Below are 9,141 nucleotides of genomic sequence, written 5' to 3'. Positions count from 1 at the left end.
AAGACTGCTGAATTTTCTGACTTGTGTGACTTGTAAGTCCAAGAATCCAACTCTATTGCGTTATACGAGTAGCTATCTGAAGTTACTTAGACTCTCAAGCTCTCTTTCCACATGGCGAGAAAGGAAAATATATATGGTATGTATATGGAATCCTAGGCCCGTACTCATATCTTACTACTTTAACATCCCCATCAAAAAGAAATTTTCTTTTCCTGGGAGACCTTTTGCCCAGTTTAGGTTATGCATCAATTTGCCAAACCTCTGTGAACTTGGGTTGATGCAGAGAGTATATTCCTGTTTTATCAAGAAGACAATTGGTCACAGTCACCCAGGTGGCATGAGGCAAAAGAATAAGGGGAAGTAGGGCTGGTTCTACTCAAGCCACAAGGCCATGTGTCTTCACAAGAGAAGGGATTCTATTATCAGAAAAAGCAAAGGGCCTAATGGAGGACTGCAAGTGACTCTCACCTGGCTCAATGAATCCCAAGCCTAGAGAGATTAAGTTACTTCCCAAGGTCCCACACAGCCAGTGGTGGAGCCAGTAACAAGACCCATTTTTCCTGACTTTTAGCATTCCTTTTAATGCTAATCATTCTATTAGCTATCTCTCAGCAAAGAATGGGGGGAGGGAAGCCTTTTGGAACTTCTTTCAAAGTTCTCTTCTTCTGAGCTGATGCTTAAGTGTCCTGGCCAATAGCCTGAATTTCTGAGGCAGTCATTGCTGCCACCTTAAAACTGATGATGCGAATTTGGACTAATGATTTTATGACTCTGTCTGGTTCATGAGGTTGAAATCATCAGCTCTCCCTAACTTTGGCTGTGTTTTAAAATACATTTAATATGAGATGGTAAATTTTAGTTTAAAAAGCATTTAATAAAATAAATTATTGCCCAAAATTAAGATTTTGTTATTAAATTCATTTGATGGTGGACTTTTGATGTTCCATGGAATGAATAAAATACTTAGCATTACCCAAGTTAATTTGACAAACTCATTTTGATGGAGTGTCTCTCATGACCCCTCTAACTTGGAAATGCTGCCCTCTAAGCAGATGTAATACTTTTATTACCATTCTTTAAACTCTCCTTGATTCTGCTTCTAAATTGTCCCTCATCTAAACTCATCTCAAAGCCAGACTTAGCTTAACCTTCTTTTCCACATGAAAATTGAACTGGCATTGTTGATTTCTTTGGGTTTCCAGCTGCTTTGCCTGCTCTCCACTTCTAACTAGGGAAATTACCTTGCAAGTTGCTTCTCTCCTTCCAGATTTGCACTAGTAGGCTTCTTGATTCTTTCTCACAAGTGTGGATGGGAGGAAAGGACTGATGGTGTGATTGAGAGAAGAAATCTGTCAACCATAAAGATTGATGTTCAGGAGCTTGTTTCTCATACAGATCATCACCACAGGTAAATTCATCTCTGCTTCAGGCTTCCAGCTATGAAAGCCTGAATCTAAGGATTGGAAGCATAATGTTCTCAGTAGAGGGTCTCTGCATTTGCAAAGTATTTAATAGTCTCTAAGGGATACTCCTACAAATGTAAGAGCACACTCTCCTTTTTAGACAATTTATTCTCTCTCTCTTGGCATGATGGTCTTCCTATATTTTGACAATGTCTTTTTTCAGGAAATTATAACTTAAAAATAACTTTCAAAAGTTAATAATGTAAGTCCTCTCCTTTAGACAACTGATTTACTTTGTGGTTAATCCTTGATTGATTGCTTCATACCTCACACCCTGATTGCCCCATTTTTGTTCTGTGATAGTTCCTTACCACTTTGTGCTGATTTCTGATTTTTTGAATCAGTATTTGGTGTCTAGTCCTTTTTCACCTTAACATTTGATCACTGTAGCAAAATTTAGTACACAGTGGTTTATAAAATCTTGTTTTTACTATAATAGTATAATAATAAACTATATGCTGTCCCAGTCTATTTAAAGAGAGGATTTTCAGCTGAATGAATTATCTAGAATTTTTTCTATTTCTTCAGTGAAAAATAAAAATGTTTTAAGTTGTTTAATTAAAATTCTCTAATATTTAGTAGGTTAATAAGTAGAACCTTTAAAAGATTTCAAAGTAATGAACTGGTAAATATCAAATATATCACTTAAAGATAATCTATAAGGAATCAAATTATAATACTGAAAATTTACAGCTGAAATGTATTTTTCTTTTCAAAGAAAAATTTGCTGAAGGATTCCTTTAGCTTTTCCCCAAACAAGTATTTCTAAATTAAAGCCACATCTATCTTTTATCTGAGATTGAATATTTCAAATATTATGATACATGGGTTAAATTTTACTGAATTATTTGTACATGACAGTTGTATTTTAATTCTCCAAAATTATACTTTCATTCTACAAAGCAAACAAAGACTTCACTGTCTACTGAGATAAAGAAAAGCTATTCAGAGGATGAACTTTAGCTATTTGATGTTGGCTTTGTATCCATGCTTAATGCACTGTGTAGAGAAAGAAAATGTTAATAGCTTACTATGATTTGATGATTTTTGAGGTAAAAACATTTTCAATATTTGATTCCCTGTGTAGATTCAGAAGGAGTGCTTAGACACCAAAAGAGTGCTATTAAGCACATTATATGACACCAAAAGCATTATTTTTTTAGAGTTTGGGTTACCTGACATATAACAGTTCTTTAATAAAAGTTGAATGAGGTTATAAACTTTTAATATTCCCATGTCCCTATGAAATTATAAGACTACCTCAGTTTACAAACTTTACTTGTCTTACGATTTTGATTTGGGGGAAGATGGCTGTGTTTCTGTTTGTGTGGGAAAGATGGGTGTGGTCATGTTTGTTACCCATGTGGAGTTTGTGAACTGAAGCTACATTTTGCCCAGCACTTTTGTTTGCAAACCGAACTGTTTACAACCAGAAGCATTAATGAACTGAGGTATTATTGTATTTTACTTTCTTCTATTCTATGTTTTAAATTAAGAAGTGAAAACATTATTTTAAGAGGATTTTACCTCTCCACTGGTCTCCAACAACTTAATCACAATATGATAGGGTCCTATTTTCTCTATGTTCATTTCACTATTATTTTCTAATTGGGTTGCAATGTTGACATTGCTGATTTGCAAATTCTCTTCATAGAAACATAGGAGACATTATATAAATTCCTGCTGTCATTGTCTCTTCATATGAGTAATTTATAATAGCTACTACTTCTTCTTTTTTTTTTTTGGTACCAGGAATTGAACTCGGGTCCTTGCGCTTGTGCAGCAGGCGACGAAACCACTGAACTAAATCCCCGGCCCAATAACTACTACTTTTAATCACAGTTGGTGTTTTACACGTGTCACTTCAAAGTTCTCACCACTGAAGAAGTTGCCAGTACTCACTCCCACTGGAGGGATTGAAGGGCTGGGAACAGCCGAGGATCACACAGGTGAAAAGGTGTTTCACTAAGAAGTGAATCCAGGTCTGAGAGCATACCAGATGAAGAGCTTTTCCACTCTGCTCTCCTGCTAATTTTTCTGGGGAAGGACTGACAGGAAGGAAAGTTTCAACTTTGTCACACACATGGCGCTCAGTCATTAACAACTTGGATCCACCCCTATAGCTTTCATAGAGGAGATGCAAAGCAATTTATCATCTTGGTAGATCTAGAGTTTGTTAGGAACAGATGGCTCTAGGAGATGGGAATGTGGATTTTAGGAGTCAATTCAAAATGAGCCCCAACTTCTCCAACTATATAGCCTCCTTACTTGGAAATGTACAGATTTTTAAAAAGTAAGATGACTCCCTACTCTCATATCGCCGCATTGCACTGAAACCATCTGTGATTACACCTTTGCCATAAATTTTGTAAGTTTATGATCTCACTCGTAAATTGACCATTCCTAGTTGGTCTGTCCAGAAGTGACACTCAAATTGACCTGGAAATTATTTTACTAAGGCAGGTGCACACAGAGCCTCTTCGATTTTTCCAAATTCAAAGGCTGTCATTATATTAAGCTCTGTCCATTAAAGGAAAATTAAACTAGCTCAGGGGCACCGGTTTGTCTAAAATAAAGGAATCCCTGAGGCATAGACTGTTATGGATTTAACAGGATTTTATTTTCTTACTATATGGGTAAAAGGTGTAAATGGATAAATCACTGTTTCTAATGCAACACAAGATGTAGTCTCTGCTACACTAATCAAATATAAGAAATGTCATTGTTTCTCAAAATGAAAATTTAGGCTTGAGGAAAAATACAGAATCTAAGTCTGTAATTACAGAATTTTGTTTAATAATCTGAACAGAACTTCAAAGAACATAGCCTTGCTCTAAAGGACATGAGATTTTAGCCAGTGTGCTACTGAAATTCCAAAATATCTTTCCACAGTTGTTACCACAGTTGTTTACTATTTCATGCCTTCTAAAAAACATACAAAAGTTTCTCTGGTGTGAGAAACTGAAAGTGTAAATAAGAATCAAAATGTATAATAGATAATGTGAAGTAGGAAGAAAAGGTCTAAAGGGGAGGAGGGAGGGGGAGGAGTAGGGGAAAGGAAAGAAGGGAAGGGAATAAATACGAGAAAAGGAAAAAATGGAGACAAAGTCTTTGTAAATAGGGAGGGGTAGAGGGGTTTAAGGTAGGACAGGGGAATGGGAAAAAAATAAGAACAAAGATATATCATGTAAAAGTACAAACTCCCACTGATGAATGTCATCACATTGTACACCTAAAATGTACTAATAAACTTAATGAATTTAAAAAAATATACCCAAAAGTCTTCCAGTAGGAACAACGTTTCAGGCTAGACTTCTTTCAGGATGGTAGAGGCATTCTTAGCATGCAGAGACATGTGGTGACATGAAGAGCAACTTTCTTGATGCTGATTGATTTATTCATTAAATCAGGAAGAAAGGAAGCAATAAGCTTCACCGAGCAGGCCACTCATTCCTCCTGAATCAAAATCAGTTCTGTTAGAATTGTATCACCATGTCGCTTATGTCTGAACCTTGGCACAAGAACCTTAGGTATGGGTTTTCATAATGTAAATACCTACATATGGCATAATTTATACTCTCTATACACTTACTTATCATTCATTTCAATAAAGAAAATGTTATACATTTACATTGGTTAAATATCTTCTTAATGATATGTTTCATATTTTAAAATAAAGAGAAAATATTCATGGAATCATAATACCTGGGTTATTTGCTTCTAGGTGACAGTGCCATTAAGCATATCATATTATCAAAAGTGTCCTGACCTAATTTTGTAACATTGTGTGACCTCATAGTTCTGTATTCCAAAGTCATTGTAATCGGCATTGTCATCTTAGTATCTTGCTTAAAAATTCCTTGCTATAATATAATTTCATGTCCTGTCCTCAGAGTGGCCTTTATTTTGAAATCGTGCCAAGAACACCATCCTTCTGAGCACTAGGGTTTGATTAAACTTATTTCCAAAGCAATCTTTCAAAGGAATCATCTCACCCAGTTTCCATTTTTAAACACAAAGTAGCATATGCTTTGAAATGACAATAAATCATCTTCCAAGTTCCACTCACAGTAGCACTTGATGTGGACTCAAACTCTGATCAGAATGATATGCTTCCTAAAAGGAATCTTGTGCTTCATCCATGCCACATTTCCCTCATGCACCTGGAGGCATAGGGATTGGGCTGGAGAAGACCTCAATGTGCAGCTAACATAAATAACTCATACTCACAAATTTCTCAGCTTGGATTGATTTTTAGCCCCAAGGTTTTGATCTAAAGTCTGCTGAGTTTGTGAGTGAACTTTGTCCACAGTAGAGTATAATAACTTTCAGGGGACCTGCTGGTGGGATCAGATTAATCTTAACAATGTCCTTTGTGCTCAAGCTGATGCCTGGCCAATCTTTAGTTTAGACTACCACAGCTTTGCTCCTGAAGTCCACTTGTTCATCTAGTCTACCCATGTGTCAGGGCTTCTGCTGAAGAATTTGTCTCATCCTGATTCCTCCCTCAGGGAACTGAAACTATCCAGATATACATCTGACTCTAGTTGGGAGCAATTTAGAATTGTGCTGCCACGTGTTTCCTCATAGACTATAATCCTGATTTGAAACTGTGACTATTTTGTCTCAACCATGACAGCATATATTCTGGAGTGCTTAGGATAGCCAGAATCAAGCTCGAGTTAACCATACCCATATGGACACAGGGATTTGGATGGCTGCTCACTCCCCTCATCTGGAGCCAAAAATCAAAGTTGAATTACTGTTCCAACTCACATTTTCTAGTCCTTTCCAATTCCCGTGAACTAGTAGAAAGCTTCAATATACTTTTCAATTTAGATGTTACGTGCTTAGACATAATGAAGCAATACAATTTGAAAGAAAGGAATAAATTTTTAGGAAGAATTTAGGGGTTCCACAATTTGGGAGTTCTGAAGGCTCATGGAGCTGACTCTTGTCTGGCCATAGGTATAAGGCTGGGAGCTGCATTTATTGAATCATTTATATGTTTCTGCTGCTCTCTGTACTTTCTAATCTAGTGAGAGCCTGGGCAGAGTGTGTGTGTAGGGGAGAGAGAACATGCTCAGTTACAGGGACCAAAAAGATGACTTATTTGGGTCTGAATTAGAGAAACATTAATATGGCCAGTGCTTTAACATACACTTCAATTTGGGGTGAGTCAGATAATAAAAACTCTTAAAATCATTACTAGGATATCATGCATTCTTCTTTACTATGTAATGCTCCCACCACATTGCAGAGCAAGGGCAAATTACTTTTTAAATTACTTATCACTGTCTACTCACTGGTTCACTCATCTTTCCTGTTATCTGGACTAAATCAGTTTGTTTTATACCGAAGAGTTTCCTAGAAGTGAAGAGGGTGAGGCTGTAGATTATATTTTCAGAGAAACTTCATCCCTCAGAATAAGTAAGAGTAAAAAGAGAATATTCTGTGTATAAATGATTCATTTAATTTTATGTGAGACAAGAGAATGAATCACAAGTTTTTTGCAAAATCTTTTCAGAATCCATGAAAAACTACACCTGTTTATGAGCCAGTGATAGGAAATTATGATTTCATGTAACAATATTCTGGTCTACTCTATGAACGAGGAACAAAGGGAGTGCTCCATCAGTTTCATATTCATATACAAATATGCCAACCTCTAGTCTTCCATTGCAAATGAAGTCTTTTCAACAGTGACAAGTTTTAAATCCCTTTGGTAGTGATGAGTGTATAGTGTGGCTCAGTGAGTCAAATTTGGTTTCCATTTCCTTTGATCCTAGAGAATGGGGAAGGTGAATGTGAAATGACTTTGATTCCTGACACCAGGTGAATAGATTTATTTCAGTGATTGATTAAAAGATCACATGGTTTTGCTAGGCTTTGCAACATTGCATCAATGTTCAAGAGAACTGAAACTGCCATCGATTCTGCCGTGCTATCTTAGGAAGAAAAATCTGAGATGGCATCCAGCCATTAGCAGCCATAAGCAGAGTTAACAGTTGCTTCTGTTGCTGAGAAATGGGGCTATGAAAAGGAATTCCAATAAAAGCATTTAAATATACATATATACATATATATGCCTTTATGTATTTTATTTGAACAACTAACTTTAAATTTAAATGTAGAAAACACAAATGACTATTATTACAGTCAATAACAAGAGATGTCTATCTTGGTGAAATATGTAACTTTCAACAAATACTCTGAGATTTTGTTTACCTACTATTTTGTGTGTATGGGGGAAATGTCAGTTATAATTTTCTTGTTCTTTTTAAATTAGAGAAGTATATGAGGCTATAAAAATGTTCAATATAACATAAACATTTGAAAATCTGTCCATATTATCCCCCAAAATATCTTGGAGGTGTGCAACCATAAGAGTTTAGAATATAGAGAAAGTAAAAGGAGAAAGATATACAGGTCATGGAAGATACAAATGTCACCCTATAGAGTCAAGTATATAAATTTATAAATTTTTCACAATTTAATTTACAGTAGAAGCTCCCATACCATCAGATCAGTAATCTCTCAATCACACCTCATCATTCTCAGAAATGGGCCCATGGTTGGGAGCTCACAAAGGGCCAAGGCTTTGGGAGGAGCAGTAGTGGCACCTCGTTCTTTTCCTTGTCTGCCATGATGGCATCGAGTGAGATGACTCCTGTTGGATGTGGTACTGGACTGTGGATTCACATAGGTCCCTCCATGGAGCGCATCTGCAGTCTAGTTGCTGGCAGAACTAAGTTTATGCCATGCTTGGACTGATAAGTATTACGGACTCACCTCAGGAGTACAGGAATTCTGCCATTCCTGCACCTTTCCAAATGTCTTGACTTCATGAAGTTGACTCAGATTGTACCTAAGTACACCACAGAGCCACTGCCACATCTTTGAAGAGATGCTCCATTCTCACTTCTTTTGGATACTCAGAGCCAGCTGAGCTTAATCTGTCTGGCTTTGCCTCAAGATGGTTGAGGGACAGGATTCTGTTTTTCTCACTTTCCTATTTCTATGGAAATCATACTGATCACTCTTAACTCTTCTCTTCTTCTCTCCCTGATGGGTAAAGTGATCAGAATGGCTAACTTCTTGTTTTCTTCAAATCTCTTCTCTATTTCCTGAGCTTTTTCCATTTCTTCACACATGTTAAACTTACGAAATTCATAACTCCACAACTGATGACTTTTTAAAAATCTCTCACTGCTGTGTCATACCTTGTGTGAGGCAGGAAGGAAAAGATAAGAGCTGTTTGGAAGAGGTAAGGCATGTAAAAAAATACAGTGTTATAACTGATAAATCAAAATATAATTGATAATTTAAAACTGAAAATACAATTGATTAATAAAAAACATTAATGTTAACTGTAAATTAAGCATTATTAAATATTTCCCCCAAATCTGAAAAGTAATATACCACACTTCCACCATATAAACAGATCTGTTTTTTAATTTCTTGGGTTTATTGGTACATTTTAGGTATACGTTATGATCACATTCATCACAGGGAATTTGTACCTATACATGATATATCTTGATCCTTAATTTTTCCCATTCCTCTGCCCTCCCTTCTACCTCTCCATCCCTCCTTATTTACATAAGCTTTGTTTCCATTTTTTCCTTCTTTTTAAATATTTTTCTTTTCCTTCTTTTCTTTCCCCCACCCTCTCCCT

Source organism: Heterocephalus glaber, unplaced genomic scaffold (assembly GCF_053883595.1).
Source record: "Heterocephalus glaber isolate CG9 unplaced genomic scaffold, H.glaber_assembly_v1.0 deba00000347, whole genome shotgun sequence".
Lineage (NCBI taxonomy): Eukaryota > Metazoa > Chordata > Mammalia > Rodentia > Bathyergidae > Heterocephalus > Heterocephalus glaber.
The sequence above is the reverse complement of the archived record's forward strand: the minus strand, read 5'-3'. Positions refer to the sequence as shown.